Genomic DNA, 15,512 nt, shown 5'->3' on the forward strand with positions numbered 1-15,512 from the left:
AAAAAGCAGATACAGGGAACTAATTTACAAGACAAAAAGAGACTTTGAGACTTCAAACCCAAACAAAGAGAGCCCAAAAAAAAGAGACTGTATCTCCTTCCTTCCTTCCACATGTGCAGAAAATCTGTATCCCTAACAGATACTCCACAAGAACTTGATGATCATCACCCCAAACTTTACTTGAGGTTTGTGCAAGTTCCTCTATGGAAAAAGAATTGAAAAAAACAAAAGGTATGCTGTCTGTATACGTCACAACTGACTCAGGTGGCTGCACACTGCCAACAAGCACAAAACTGAAAATCAAAATGACAGTGACAAATCAAATCCCACGACTCAGAATGGCCATTCTCACCTGTCACAGCAATAATGCAGCAGCAAGCCAGGAGGGCAGAGAGCCCACCTACACAGCACGTGGGAATGGACATTAACAATAGCCACTGGAAAGGACAGCCAGCAATAATGCAGCAGCAAGCCAGGAGGGCAGAGAGCCCACCTACACAGCACGTGGGAATGGACATTAGCAATAGCCACTGGAAAGGACAGCCAGAAAAAAATTTTTCTTCTAGAGAGCTAAGCCTAGGATCTGACATTCCCACACGTGGGCCTACATCTAGAGAAAATGAATGTGAAAGTCACTTAGTCGTGTCCGACTCTTTGAGACCCCATGGACTATACAGTCCGTGGAATTCTCCAGGCCAGAATACTAGAGCGGGCAGCTGTTCCATTCTCCAGGGGATCTTCCCAATGCAGGAATGATGTTCCCACATGTAGGCCTATATCCCAAGAAAACCATCATTCAAAAACCCACATGCACCCCAGTGTTCACTGCAGCACTACTCACAGTAGCCAAAACACAGATCCTGGAGAATGTCTACATTTAAACAATAGACACACTAAAGCTTAAAAATGTGGTACATACATGCAATCAACCATTTCTCAACCATGAAAAACCACTACTGAAATTAAGAAATTATTCCACTGGTCACTACAAGGAGGGACCTTGGAAAATCATACACTAAATTAAGTCAGGCAGACAGAGGGAGAAAACAGCATATGATGTGAATACTAGGCAAAATTTGAAAAGAAATAGACAAATTAATTTACAACACATAAAGAGACTCTGAGAATTCAAACACAGAGGGTTCAAAAGAAACTGAAAGAGCAAGGATGAGCTAGAATGTAGTGGCTAACATACACACAGAAATCCGCATCTGAAATAGATAATCCAGAAGGACTCCCTCCTTTCTCCTTTCCTTGTCCCTCCCCCACAAATGGGTTCCCTGGTGACTCAGACAGTAAAGAATCCGCCTGCAATGCAGGGGACCTGGGTTTGATCCCTGGGTCAGGACGATCCCGTGGAGAAGGAAATGGCTACTCACTCCAGTGCTCTTGCCTGGAAAATTCCATGGACAGAGGAACCTGGTAGGCTACAGACCATGGTGTGGCAAAAAGTCAGACATGACAGAGTGACTGACACTTTCACTTTTTTTTTTAAAACTTTCCTTCCACAAATACAGAAATTTCAGAATCTCTGAGAATACACAGAAATCTGTATCACTAACACATACACAGAAATCCATACCTGTAATAGATAATCACCTTCCTTGCTTTCTTCCTCCAGATATAAACAAAAATCTGTATGTCTAACATATATACCAAAATTTGTATCTTTAACATATACACAGAAATCTGCATCTCTAATAGACACTCCATGAAGACCTGATGCTCAGCACAGGGAAATTTGCAAGATCTTCGGCAATTCCTCTATGGTAAAAGAATCCAAACTAAGAAATACGCTGTATGTGTAGGTCATAACCAAACCAGGCAGCAGTATAACGATGACAATATAATAATTTCACGGGTTCCAAAATCACTGCGGATGGTGGCTGCAGCCATGGAATTAAGACTTTTGCTCCTTGGAAGAAAAGCTATGACAGACCTAGACAGTGTATTAAAAAGCAGAGACATCACTTTGCCGACAAAGGTTTGTCTAGTCAAAACTATGCTTTTTCCAGTAGTCATGTATAGATGTGAAAGTTGGATCATAAAGAAGGCTGAGCACCAAAGAATGGATGCTTACCAATTGTGATACAGGAAAAAACTCTTGAGAGTCACTTGGACTGCAAGGAGATCAAACCAGTAAATCCTAAAGGAAATCAATCCTGAATATTCATTGGAAAGACTGATGCTGACACTGAAGCTGAAGCTCCAAGACTTTGGCAACCTGATGCGAAGAGCTGACTCACTGGAAAAGACCCTGATGATGGGAAAGACTGAAGGCAGGAGAGGGGGATGACAGAAGATGAGATGGTTGACGGCATCACTGACTCAATGGACATGAGTTTGAGCAAGCTCTGGGAGATGGTAAAGGACAAGGAACCTGGTGTGCTGCAGTCCACAGGGCTGAAAAGAGTTGGACACGACTGAGTGATTGAAAACAACAAAATCAAAACTACCATGAAAAATCACCTCACACAGGTCAGAATGGCCATCTAAAACATCTACAGAGAACCCATGCTACGGAGGATGGAGGCCAAAGGGAATCCTCCTACAGTCTTAGTGTGGATGTAACTGGGTGCAGGAACCATAAAAGCCAGCAACGAGGTTCCTTATAAACTAAACACGCAGAAACCACATGGTCCCACCATCCCACGTCTGGGCTTAGACCCAGAGAAAATCAGAATTCACAATAATCTATGAACCCTTGTTTTTTAGGGCAGTGCAGTTGACAATGGCCAAGAACTAGAACTGCTGCAGGACAAAATATTGGCTTTCTCTGCCCGGTGAAGCCAAATAAAAAATACGGAGACAGGGGTTGGAGGAAATAGAAAGTGGCTTTAATTCTCAGTTGGCAAAGAGGGGAACACATCAGGTTCGAGCCTCAAGAATTGTGCCCCCCTCCATGAGGAGTTTGGGGGCTCATGTAAGATGAGGGCTCACAGTCAGGAGTCGGTAATGAGGAACAAAGGTGATAGGATTTTGATTTCTTCCTCTTGCATAGTTTCAAGGACAGTCATAAACTGGTGTCAGTATCCAGTAATTGAGTCTGGCCGTTCGGTGGTTCTGCAGCCTTCTTTCTGACGTGCAACTACAAGGGGGAGGGTGTTGTAAAAGTAGACACCAGACAGGAGATGTATTTAGCCTAGAGTCAAAGGAAAATAGGTCCAAAGCATAGCTCCTGCAGAGTTAGGGGGCAGAAAATCACACTTAGTTACAGACATGCAGAGTTAGGAGCAAAGTTTAAAAAACTAGGAACTTTCAGGACTGCTCACTGTTCTCTTCATCGTCTTTGTTCTCAGGAAAGCGAAAGAAAAAACTCATTCCTCTTTTTTTTCCTTTTCATTGCAAAAAATTCAACCAAGAAATCCACTGACAGAAAAATGAGGACCGAGCGGTGCACCTCTGCACTGGAACACTACTCAGCCATGAATCAGAACAGAATAACACCATTGACAGCAGCGTGGATGGACAGAGTGATTACCTTACTCAGCAAAGTAAGTCAGAGAGACAAATATCACAGGGTATCACTGAAAGGTATATTCTTGAAATGAATGCAAATTTCAGATATTACACAATAGAAACAGACACAAACTTGGAAAAAATCTTATTATTATGAAAAAAAAACCTTAGGATTGAGGGATAAATTAAGACTTTGCTAATAACATATGCTCATATATTTATCAGATAGTTGATCAAAATAAATCCATTGAATAGTATAGGGTAGCCTACGGAACACATTTTAATTATCTATATGGAGAAGAGAACCCCCAAAAGAACTGATAAATGTAATATCAGAAATCAAGTCTACTCCAAAATAAAATAACAATGGAGGTCCGGAAAAAGGAAAAAAGTAGGACATGAAGAAATGCTTCTTCCTTGCAGGCGTTTTTTGTAACAGCAACTATAAAAGCGGCACTGATGGGCACTTTATATTCCCAAGGTCCGTGGGGCTGGAAGTAAACAACTGCCCTCCAGAAGTCCCCCAGGCTTCTGGTCACCAAAAGAGAATTCAAAACTGGGCAGACGTTCAGGGAGCCGATTTCAGCAGGTGCCTTTAACTCACATCCTTTAAGAAAAAAGTCACACGATGTCAACATCGCTGAGTATTAGGGAAGTCCAGGCAACCCTGCAATGAGGTATCACTCACTCAGGTCAGAGCGACCATTGTTAAACACTCCACAAACGTTAAATGCTGCAGACGCTGTGGAAGAATGGGAACCCTTCTCCTCTGCTGCTTGAAACACAAATTGCTGACAGCCACTCTGGAGGACAGTGTGCTGGTCATTTCCAACTCATGCAGTGGTAAGTGGCAGCGAGCAATAGCTGGAAGCACGGTCTTAGTTTCCCAGACCAAGTCCTAACCACTGGTACACAGAGCCAGCAGTCAGGGCTAAGGTCCCTAGTCTTTGCCTGCCTTGTCAAGAATGAATTCAGGAGAGGAGGCAGAAGGTGAAGAGTAAAGTAAAAAGTTTATTTAAAAGAAAAGTACATGGGGGAAAGTGCACGGGGGAGCTCAGAGGCAGAGTCATGCCTTTGAAAGTATATATCCTATGTCCTTTATATCCTATATCCTTATATCCTTTATAAGGGGCAGTTTTCCAGGTATTTGTCTTCCCTCAGGCCAATCATCTTTGTCTCCCACATCTCAGTAATTTGCTTCAGGACCCATAAGGTATGCACACACACCTTAGCCAAGATGGATCTCAAAGTGAAGGCTTCTGGGAGGAGCAAGGCTCATTATGGCTTGGAATTATCCTCTGACTTTTGACCCAAAGAGCCTTTCTGTGCCTGTGTAGTGTTCTCCCTAATCCTTCACTCAGACAGGGTTTTGCCTCTCCTTGTCCTTGCCAAGATTATTCCCTGGAGGTGTTTACAAGAGACAAAGACTGGCTACTTACTCTGTTTCTGTTGTTACTTCAATTTCTGAGAGCAAACAGGGGGCTGGTTATAAGTTCCTCAACTGGAACCCACCCATCTGTTGCCCCAGGAAATGCAGAATAGAGGCTGGCTGTGAGTTTCGGACCTGGAGCCCATCTGTCTCCTATCCCACTGTTTCCTTGAACAGTGACTTCCTTGATGGCTCAGATGGTAAAGAGATTAAGAGATACAAACCACTATGTATAAAATAAATAAGCTACAAGGATGTAGTAAACAGCAGAGGGTATATATAGCCATTATTTTGTAATACCACTTGTCATTGTTCAGTTGCTCAGTCGTGTCCAGCTCTTTGTGACCCCATGGACTGTAGCATGCCAGGCTTCCCTGTTCTTCACTATCTCCCAGAGTTGGCTTAAGCTCATGTCCACTGAGTCGATGATGCCATCCCACCATCTCATTCTCTGTCACCCTCTTCTCCTCCTACCCTCAATCTTTCCTAGCATCAGGGTCTTTTCCAATGAGTCAGCTCTTTGCATCAGGTGGCCAAAGTATTGGAGGTTCAGCTTCAGCTGAACAAGTGAGTATTAAGGGTTGATTTCCTGAATCAAAGGAAATTGAAATTTAAAAAAAAAAAAAAGGAACTAAGTAAGTTACAACAGAAAAAGAGAATCGGAGAATACAAACACAAAGGGCTCCCCCGACCCCTCCCCGCCTGGTGAAAAAAGAAAGTGAAGAGCTGGGGGTGAATTAGGAGGTCAAGACTAACATATTCACAGAAATCTGTATCACCAGCATAACCACAGAAATCTGTATCTCCCACAGAAACTCCAAAAGGACCTGATGTTTAGTACAAGGAAGTTGGCTCAACCTCTATAATAACCTCTATGGCAGAAGAATCCAAAAAAGCATAGATATGCTTTACATACATGTTATAAATGAATAAGCCATCTATATACTGACAATAAGAAAAACCCTGCACATCGATTATACTCCAATACATCACAGGCATGAAATTAAAGAAATGGAAAAAAAAGCCACGGCTTGTTTTTTCCCTCCGATCTCCCAGACATTGGCTGCGTTTGATCCTTGGAGCTTGAGCAGGCTTGGGTCAGATGGCTGGACTGCGTGGGATTGAGAGAGCCTGGCAGGGTGCCCTTCACTGAGCCCTTTTTAAACCTCTACTGTCTGTTGTCCTCCACCTAGGACCAGAGTCCCAAGGGGGAACAAGGCCCCAAGGACCTTGAGGCTGACAGTCACCAGAAACACACACCCCAAGAAACACTGCAGCACTAATTCCAATAGCCAAGGCAGATGACAAGCAAAATCTAAACTGAGAGGTTGAAAGCTTGAAAAGACATGTGGTGCGTATGTATGATGGACTATGACCCAGCCATAAAAAACCGTCATTGAAATTAGGAAGTTATGACACTGGTCTAGCCACAGAGATGGACCTTGAAGAATCATAAACTAAGGGAGGTCAGTAAGGCCAAGGAAGACAATAGTAAATGATGCGAGACCCTGAGTACTGAAAGGGTTCAAAGAGAAAAGAAATGAAAGGTCCGGAATGAATTAGGAGGTCCGGACTAACATAGATACAGAAATCTGTACCTGTACTCGATAATGCACACGGATTATCCTCTTCCTTTCTTCTGTCCTTACACACGTACACAGAAATCCGTTATCTCTAACCTATACAACAGAAATGTGTCTCTAGGAGATAATCCAAAAATTATATCCTTCCTTCCTTCGTTGTATACACAAAACACTGTACCTGAGATACATTATCCACAAGGACCTGATGCTTAACAATTGGCTTGACTTTTATGGCAAAATGTCCAAGAAAGAATCCAGATACTCCATAGATATGTCACGCCTGAAATCAAGCGGCTGTACACTGGCAACAATCACAACATTGCAAATTGACTATGATGCAACATAGCAAGGGCACGATGTTAGACAGAATGAAAGAAAGGCAGTGCCTTCTTTATTCCCCCCAACCTCCCTGACTTGGTCTGGTGTCCCATCCCTGGACCCTGAGTGGGCTTGGGTCCCACAGCTGGACTGGGATGGAGTCGAGACAGTCTGGCATGGTGCCCTTCACTGAACTCTTTTAAGATCTACTGTCTGCTATGTTCTGGCTTGCATCAGAGTCCCAACGGGGATCAATGTCTTGAGGAACTTGAGGGCGATAATTACCAAGCCTCCTAATCTCCTGGTGCTGGGGATTCCAGCTCAAGCCTCCTTCTTTCAGTGCAACCTGAGTAGGGTGCTGAGGACCCCGGAGGAATTAGTCTAGTGGGTATGTGTGTGTGATGCTTTAAAACAGGAAAGTCCTAAGAAACAAGCTCTTGGATGTTTGCTCAGGCATTCCACTCTAAATTGACAGCCCAGGAAGCCAAATTTCCCTAAGGCTCTGGTTGTCCTGATAGCCAGAGGTGGGCATGGGAAAGTGCTGCCACCTTGCGGATATTTACTATAACTACAATTTGATCACAGGTGCCAACTGGCACCTCTAATTCACAAGGCCTGGGGTTCTGTGACTGACACCTGGCCTCGTGAAATGTCATGGGGTGGTTATTGCAGAAATAAATTCCAAACACAACTAACTATCAGGAAGGCAACTTCCACCGGGAAATTTTCCTCACACCATCCACTGATAAAAAAGAACCCAAACCTTCACCACAGGACTAGATGCTCAGCATCCCTAATTGCTGGAGGAACGCCATTAGAACAACAATCGGAAATCAAATCTCATCAGTGACAATGGTCATCCTCATATGTCTACAAACAATAAATGGAAGAGAGAACCTGGAGGAAGAAGAAGACCCCTGTGCAGTTGGTGGGAAGAAAATTGGCAACAGCTGTCAAAGGAGTGGAAGAGCCAAATAGATTCAAGTGATTAGATCTGATAGAGTGTCTGAAACACTGTGGACAGAGGTTCATAACATGGTATAGGATGCGCTGATCAAAACCGTCCCCAAGAAAAAGAAATGCAAAAAGGCAAAACGGTTGTCTGAGGAGACCTTGCAAGTAGCCAAGAAGAGAAGTGAAAGACAAAGGAGAAAAGGAAATGTATACCCATCTGAATGCAGAGCTCCAAAGAATAGCCAGGAGAGGTAAGAAAGCCTCCTTAAGTGAACAAGGCTAAGAAGTAGAGAAAAACAATAGAACGGGAAAGACTTGGGATTTCTTAAAAATTAGAAATACCAAGGGAACACGTCATGCAAAGATGGGCACAATAAAGGACGGAAACAGTATGGACCTAAGAGAAGCAGAAGGTACTAAGAAGCGGTGGCAAGAATACACAGAAGAACTGCACCAAAAAAAAAGTATTTTCCATGACATGCCCCCAATGCATGCTCCATAAGACACAAACTGCTAGACACGAGAACACTTGCAGAGCCAAGTGAATCATCCCAATTTGCAAGAGTTCTCCTTTGCTAATGGGAAAACTGCAACAACCCATTTCAGGCAGAACTGTTAATGATGTAGGCAGTGATCAGCAAAATGTAGCCCAAAGGCCAAATCTGTCTCTCCACGTATTTTTGTAAATAAAGTTTTACTGTAACACAGCCACACCCATTTGTTTATATGTTGTCTGTAACTGTTTTGCAGTGACATATTTTATTTTCTTGGGCTCCAAAAACATTGAAAATGGTGACTGCAGCCATGAAAGTAAGACACTTGCTCCTTGGAAGAAAAGCTGTGACAAATCTAGACAGTGTATTAAAAATCAGAGACATCACTTTGCCAACAAAGGTCCATCTAGTCAGAGCTATGGCTTTTCCAGTAGTCATGTACAGACATGTGAATCGGACCATAAAGAAGGCTGAGCACCAAAGAATGGATACTTTCGAATTGTGGCGCTGGAGAAGATTCTTGAGAGTCCCTCAGACAGCAAGAGCAAACGAGTTACTAAAGGAAATCACCCTGAATATTCACTGGATGGATTGTTACTAAAGCTGAAGCTCCAATACTTTGACAAGCTGATGCAAAGAGCCAACTCATTGGAAAAGACCCTGATGCTGGGAATGATTGAGGGCAGGAGGAGAAGAGGGTGACAGAGGATGAGATGGTTGGATGGCATCACCAACTCAATGGACATGATTTTAAGCAAACTCTGAGAGGTAGCAAAGGACAGGGAAGCCTGGTGTGCTGCAGTCCATGGGATGGCAGAGTCGGATACTACTTAGCAACTGAACAAGGACAAAAGCCTGTTTTCCATTGTAACCACAAAGTTGAGCAGTGGAGACAGAGACTCTATGACCCTCAGAGCCCAAATGTTTACTATCTGACCCTTCACCAAAAAAGCTTGCAAATTCCTAGCCTAAACCCACCACCCAGGTACCTACTGTAGGCAAAGGAAGTACTGAATGAGCAAGGAAATACAGTGCTTATAAATGCCAGCTATGACAGGTAACCAGCTGTAGAAAAGGAGACTGTCATGCTCATGACTATTTCTCATTTTGATATAAATACTGGTACAAGTAAACCAAGTACTGTTCTATCACCCCCTCAGTATCTGCATAAGGTGCATTAGCAACATTTAGCTTTATCGGTCAGTACTTAATATCTCAAAGGGAGAGTGGTAAGAGAAGAGGGAACAGTACTGCAAGACACACAAAAAAACAGGACTCTGTATCCTCTTCTGAGAAAACGGTGAGTGCCTCTGACTGAATGTAGGTTCGTTGTAGCATCTTACACACAAGCATGACATTGTCATTGTTTTCATTTGGAGACAGTATAGATTAAAGTGATACATGTGGGGGCCATCTGACAGAAGCTTGGGCCATAGGTTTCCTAGAAAAAGATGTGTTGTTTCAACCAGACCTTGCAGGAGAGCGGTTTGCCTTTTTTTTCCTTGTGTGTAGAATGAGTTAATGCATTTCAGTGGGATCGAGTGGGAAAAGGTCATTCTGCAAATATTCAAAAGCAATTTCATGAAACACTGGGTTCTCATCCATCTGCTGTAACAAACTGGCTGAGCCCTGTGCAGCTTTAAGCACTGAACATTTCGTGAAATTATGACTCCCGCCGGGGGTAGATCATATTTTTTTTTCAAGACTGAAATGAAAAAATCTATAGTACACTGGACACACAGAACTGTGGTTAGACGGGGGGAAGTCTTAGAGTCATTTTGCTGTTCGTGGAAGATGGGTGATAAATCACCCTGTGTAATCTGCAACCGACTGTTTCATTTGTTCTTTAATGTTCCTCAGATCTTTTGGAAATAAAGGAATTTCACATAAAACGAGTAACTTGATGAACTTTAACCTTCCTCATAATTGGATAATAAAATTGGGTTCGTGCAGTAATTTAAAAGATTGTAATGGGAGAGTTAATCTGCAGTTTCATGCTGAGCCTTTTCCATAAACTGAGGAGTTCAGTTCAGTTGTTGTCAGAGGAAATGTACTTAAAAGATAAGATAAACCATGTCAGTGATGGCCAACATTACCACCGCAGGCGCCTCGAGACCAGGGGCATCAGTTTTAAAGGTTAGGCTTTGACTTGTTAGCGAGCAGGAAATGAACTGCTCGATTCTCACTTAGGTGAGTTCACTTGTCCAGATTATCTGCAGATCAGTTCATCTACTACCCATGCCCCACTGCTGCTGGTTTTGCATAAATGCAGACTTGCGACTTACACACAGGTCGGCCTGTGTCAAAGTGATGCCTGCAGGCTCGCTCCCAGACTCAGAAGTCTTCAGCCTCTCCTCTGCCCAGCTGGATCCTCCTGGTCTGGCTCCTGCTCTTTTTGGGGGGTGCCTTCAAGTGCTGTATCTGGCCACCAGGACCCTGTGTTGGGCCTCCAGTGAGACCATCCCTGCTAGGTCAGCCCCTGCTCCTCTCTCCCTCACCACTTTCTGGTTTTTCCAACATTTCTCTTTGGCCTTCTCCAGTCCTGGCTGTGGCTTGCTACCAATCTCTCCATCCTCAACTAGTAACTGACCACAGACCCAGCAGTGCAGACCAGTCTCCCCCCAGGTCCTGCCCAGCCTCTACTCGGCTACCACACCACGCCACTCTGTGCTGTGCTTAGTCACTCATTCGTGTCCGACTCTTCGCCAACCCAATGGACTGTAGCCCGCCAGGCTCCTCTGTCCAGGGGGATTCTCCAGGCAAGAATACTGGAGTGGGTTACCATACCCTCTTCCAGGGGATCTCCCCAACCCAGGAATTGAACCCAGGTCTCCCACATTGCAGGTGGATTCTTAACCGTCCCTCCCTGGTCAGGGAACTAGATTCCATATGCCACAGCTGAGAGTTCTGGTGCTGCAACTAAAACCCAGCACAGCCGAATAAATTTAAAACCACAAACAAAAAAAGGCCTGTAGTCAGGAAAGTCCCAAACATATATGGATGCTATTACAGGGAGCAAAGACCACTTCTATGTTACAGATGAGGAAACAGCCCCTCAAAGAGCCAAGGTGACCTGCTAGTAATAAACCCCTTTATGCTTTTGCATCGCTGTGGACGTCTTATTCTCTCGTCAGGCTCTCTTAGAGCAAAGGAGGCAAATTCACACCTAGAATGGAAGCCACTCTTCCCACACAATAGTGATAAGTATTCCTACTTTATTCCTGTCTTTTTGAATAACTCATGTCTCTGTGATTTTTGTGTATCATAAAACAAAGTGATATAGCCATATTAACATTTTAGTATCTGTTTATAAAATGCAGTTGTTGTGATATATTGCTTTGTAAGCTGTTTTTCTTCTCAAAGCTTAAAACTTGGACATTTCTCTTCTTTAAACCTTCATCAGCAATATTTTTAATGGCTCTGCAGTGTATCATTGGTATAATAATGCCAGTCCCCTGTCGTTATGTGGCTGTATTTCACCAGATAACACCAATTATCACTATGAAAACAGCCCCATGCCGAACATCCCTGTATATAACTCTGGGCAAATAGCTTACGTTATTTCACTAGGATGATGGTGTTGCTGTTCAATTGCTAAGTCATATCTGACTCTTTGCGAAATTCCTGCTGTTAGAACCAAACTGAAGCCAGGACAGGCTCTAAGGGGCAGGCTAAGCCTGAGGAAAGCTGAGGCTCTGGGAACTCCCGCAGGCAGTGTAGCTAGACCAATCAAAAAAATCCCTGTAGCCCCCCGCCCGCGCCAGACCCGAGCCAATCCAGATAGGGATGCGAGGTTTAAAAGTCCTGCGCGCGTAGGGTTTAACCAATCAGCTATGCTGTTACAGAAATAAAGAACTGTCTGTATAAAAGTATATGTGATTCAGAACTCGGGGCCCTTGTCGAATTCCAAGGATGAGACCTGGGCCCTGGCTCGATCTAGTAATAAACCCCTTTATGCTTTTGCATTGCTGTGGACGTCTTATTCTCTCAGTTTTGGGGACTCGGACTCTGGGCATAATATTTGGGGGCTCGTCCGGGATCCCTTTAACTGGAAAGAATAACACTCTCCCGGTAGAAGGGGTTTCCTCACTTGGAAGAAAGCTATCTGAACACCGGTGTTAAGTTTGGTTAGCCAGTGTAAGACCGAGGCCCAGCTAACGCGCTGGAAGGCAGCTGGCTCTGGTGAGAAGAGAGCTCTTGCCAGGCTTAATCAGGGGCGAATTAGTCGTCTTAGCCGGTGTAAGGCCGAGGCCCGGCAACGTCCTGGGAAGGCGGCTGGCTCTGTGAACGCCTTGTTGGTAAGATAACCTAGGGGGATAGAAGGGTTCAGGGGGCCCAGGAAGACCTAGTACTGTGTTCTCGGCCGAGGTTTGTCTCTTCTGTTCGCATCTTTGTGTGTGCCGGCATTGTCACTGCTCTCTGTGTGTTCGTCTTGTCTCCTGTGTTCTATCCTGTAATCATGGGGCAAGAGACTTCCACTCCGTTGTCCCTTAGGACTGACCATTTTTCTGATTTTAAGTCTAGAGCACAGAATCTATCGGTGCTGGTGAAGAAGAACAAATTAATAACTTTTTGCAGCGCAGAATGGCCGACCTTCCATGTAGGCTGGCCCTCAGAAGGCACCTTTGACTTGGGACCTGTACACCAAGTCCGAGATATCATCTTCCGACTGCGGATCGGACACCCTGACTGAGCCCCGACCCCCCTCCTTGGGTAAAACCTTTTTTTTTGCCTCAACAGGTATTTTCTACCCCTCAGGTGTTGGCAACACATGTAAGAAAGAACCCAAAGAATCTCAAGGAGCCTGAACCAACGGCGCCGCTATATACCCCATCTTGCGGGGGGAATTGTTAGGGGAAGCACACTGATTGAAACCGCCCCACCCTGGCCAGGTACCATAGTAACCATTTGCATGAGTTGTTTTATCACAGGAGATCCTGATAAAGAATATGGAACTAATAAGCCTCCGCCAACTGGAAGAGTTCGGGAAAGGTTTAAAGGAGACACCGCATGTACATTGTGAGCCACGCAGCAGAGCAGTTCTCCTGGGTTCCCTTACCCTACTGCTCTCCACCCGGGTGCCCTTTCCCAATAAAATCTCTTGCTTTGTCAGCACATATGTCTCCTCAGACAATTCATTTCTGAGTGTTAGGCAAGAGCCCAGTTTCGGGCCCTGGAAGGGGTCCCTCCTCCTGCAACAAATGATGACTCTGGTGGGATTCTTCTTCGCCGAGACTGACATCCTGACCACTTGGGGTACTCAGGGGCCAGCTTGCCTGCCAATGGACCAGACCCAGCGGCCGCAACTGGGACCCTTTTGTCCCTGGTCTCCTCCTGACACGGACAACTGGCCAGAGTGCCCCGACCGGTAAGAAACTAAAAACTTCATTGATCTCTCTCCCCTTCCCTCTCTGTCTCCTCTCCTTAACCTTTCCTATCCTTCCCTGTTTTTCTAGTCCCCTGGTCCTAGATGCAGAAATCTGGTCGAAGGGCCCTCAGCCTGAGCTAAGGATTGGAGACTGATCACCTCCTCTTGGCAGAAAACTCAAATTCTGGTTCTGATTTCTGGTCGGGCCAAGTTCCAGTCCTCCCTTCTCTGGAAGCCCAGGGAAAAGTCCCGTAAGGCCTGGGTATCTATAGGTGGCAGGAGACGTCTGTAAGCCCACCCCTTTTGCCCCCTCTCCCGCCTCCTCCCCCTTCTTATTTCAACCTGGCTTCCTTTCCTCCCTTAAAATCTTTGATGTTACGGAAAGGCTTGGTGGGCTACAGTCCACAGGTCGCAAACAGTCTGATACGACTGAGTGACTTCACCTTCACTTTGATGAGGACTGCCGGGTTTATATGTGTGTGTTTTAACTCTGTGATCTGTGTAGTGATTTTTGATGGCCATTTTGCTTTGTCTGGCCACCATGTGGTTTAGACCTGCCGCCATTTGTCAGAACTTGATTTTCTTTCCCTGTGCCTTGAGACCAGGGCTGTTAAGAACACTTATCTAGACTATCTCTAACTCCTGACACTGAGAAGGAAAAAAAAAAAAGACTTGAAGCTAGATCTCGCACTGTGTCTGTCTAAATATGTCTTGGTATGTCTCTGTCTCTGGGTAATATTTTTGAAGTTAATTTATATATGAGATCTATTTATTTGGCTTAAAAAAGATAAGCGCTTACAAATCAAGTAATTCTAAATTAAACAATAAATTCCAGGTTTATGTGAACTGGGAAATATTCAGTGTTAAATACCTGATATTACAGTTCTGATGAGATGGATGAAACTGGAGCCGATTATACAGAGTGAAGTAAGCCAGAAAGAAAAACACCAATACAGTATACTAACACATATATATGGAATTTAGAAAGATAGCAATGACGACCCTGTATGCAAGACAGCAAAAAAGACACAGATGTGTATAACGGACTTTTGGACTCAGAGGGAGAGGGTGGGATGATTTGGGAGAATGTCATTGTAACATGTATACTATCATGTAAGAATCGAATCGCCAGTCTATGTCCGATGCAGGATACAGCATGCTTGGGGCTGGTGCATGGTGACGACCCAGAGAGATGTTATGGGGAGGGAGGTGGGAGGGGGGTTCATGTTTGGGAACGCATGTACACCCGTGGTGGATTCATGTCAATGTATGACAAAACCAATACAGTAATGTAAAGTAAAATAAAGTAAAAATTAAAATTAAAAAAAAACCTGATATTAATGTTTGTTTGTTGACCTATTTAATATAGACATGTCTTAGAGTACTTAATGTTAAAAAAATATTTTCATTGTACTTAGGTTTAATATGTTAAATATTATATCTGTTACAAGTTTGTCAACAAAAAAATTACCTCAAGTAAAAAACTTCAAAGAAAAATGTAAATGAGATATGAGCTTTTAGATAGACTTTATTAAGAATAATTATGCTTTAGGAATGTCTGTCTGAAATTGTCTAAATTGGGGTAACTTGAATTGGGATTGTGCTAAACTAAGTGATGGAAGTTAACTGACTAGCTAGCTCATTTCCAAATAGAGTAAAATTTTAAAACATTTATTACTGAACATTAGTTTCCTCTTACAAAAATGCTAAAGAAATTTGGGACTGTTAACGACTAAAAATAAGCTGGCGCAAAAACTTGAATTTGGCTTTTCTCTCTGTTAAAAAGACACACTTTCTTCAGATGTTGAACTGCATTTGACAATAGATTTAAGTTCATTTGCTTCTTAAATGGTCTGTTCTGTATTTGCCTCTGAAATCCCATATTGTTACTTTGGCTGAGTGAATAG

General features: G+C 43.8%; 1 long non-coding RNA gene across 2 annotated transcripts; it reads left to right on the plus strand.

Moving 5' to 3' along the window:
- Positions 1 to 3,102: 3,102 nt before the first annotated feature.
- LOC121817090 (uncharacterized) lies at positions 3,103 to 14,935 on the plus strand. Of its 2 annotated transcripts, none has more exons than XR_006056829.2 (4): positions 3,103 to 3,494; positions 4,199 to 4,302; positions 5,701 to 13,605; positions 13,694 to 14,935. It is a non-coding gene; the product is annotated as an uncharacterized LOC121817090 (long non-coding RNA). The 2 variants fall into 2 exon arrangements; XR_009597213.1 differs by having other exon boundaries at positions 3,104 to 3,494; positions 14,441 to 14,935.
- Positions 14,936 to 15,512: the final 577 nt, after the last annotated feature.

Source organism: Ovis aries, chromosome 18 (assembly GCF_016772045.2).
Source record: "Ovis aries strain OAR_USU_Benz2616 breed Rambouillet chromosome 18, ARS-UI_Ramb_v3.0, whole genome shotgun sequence".
In the NCBI taxonomy this organism is placed as follows: domain Eukaryota; kingdom Metazoa; phylum Chordata; class Mammalia; order Artiodactyla; family Bovidae; genus Ovis; species Ovis aries.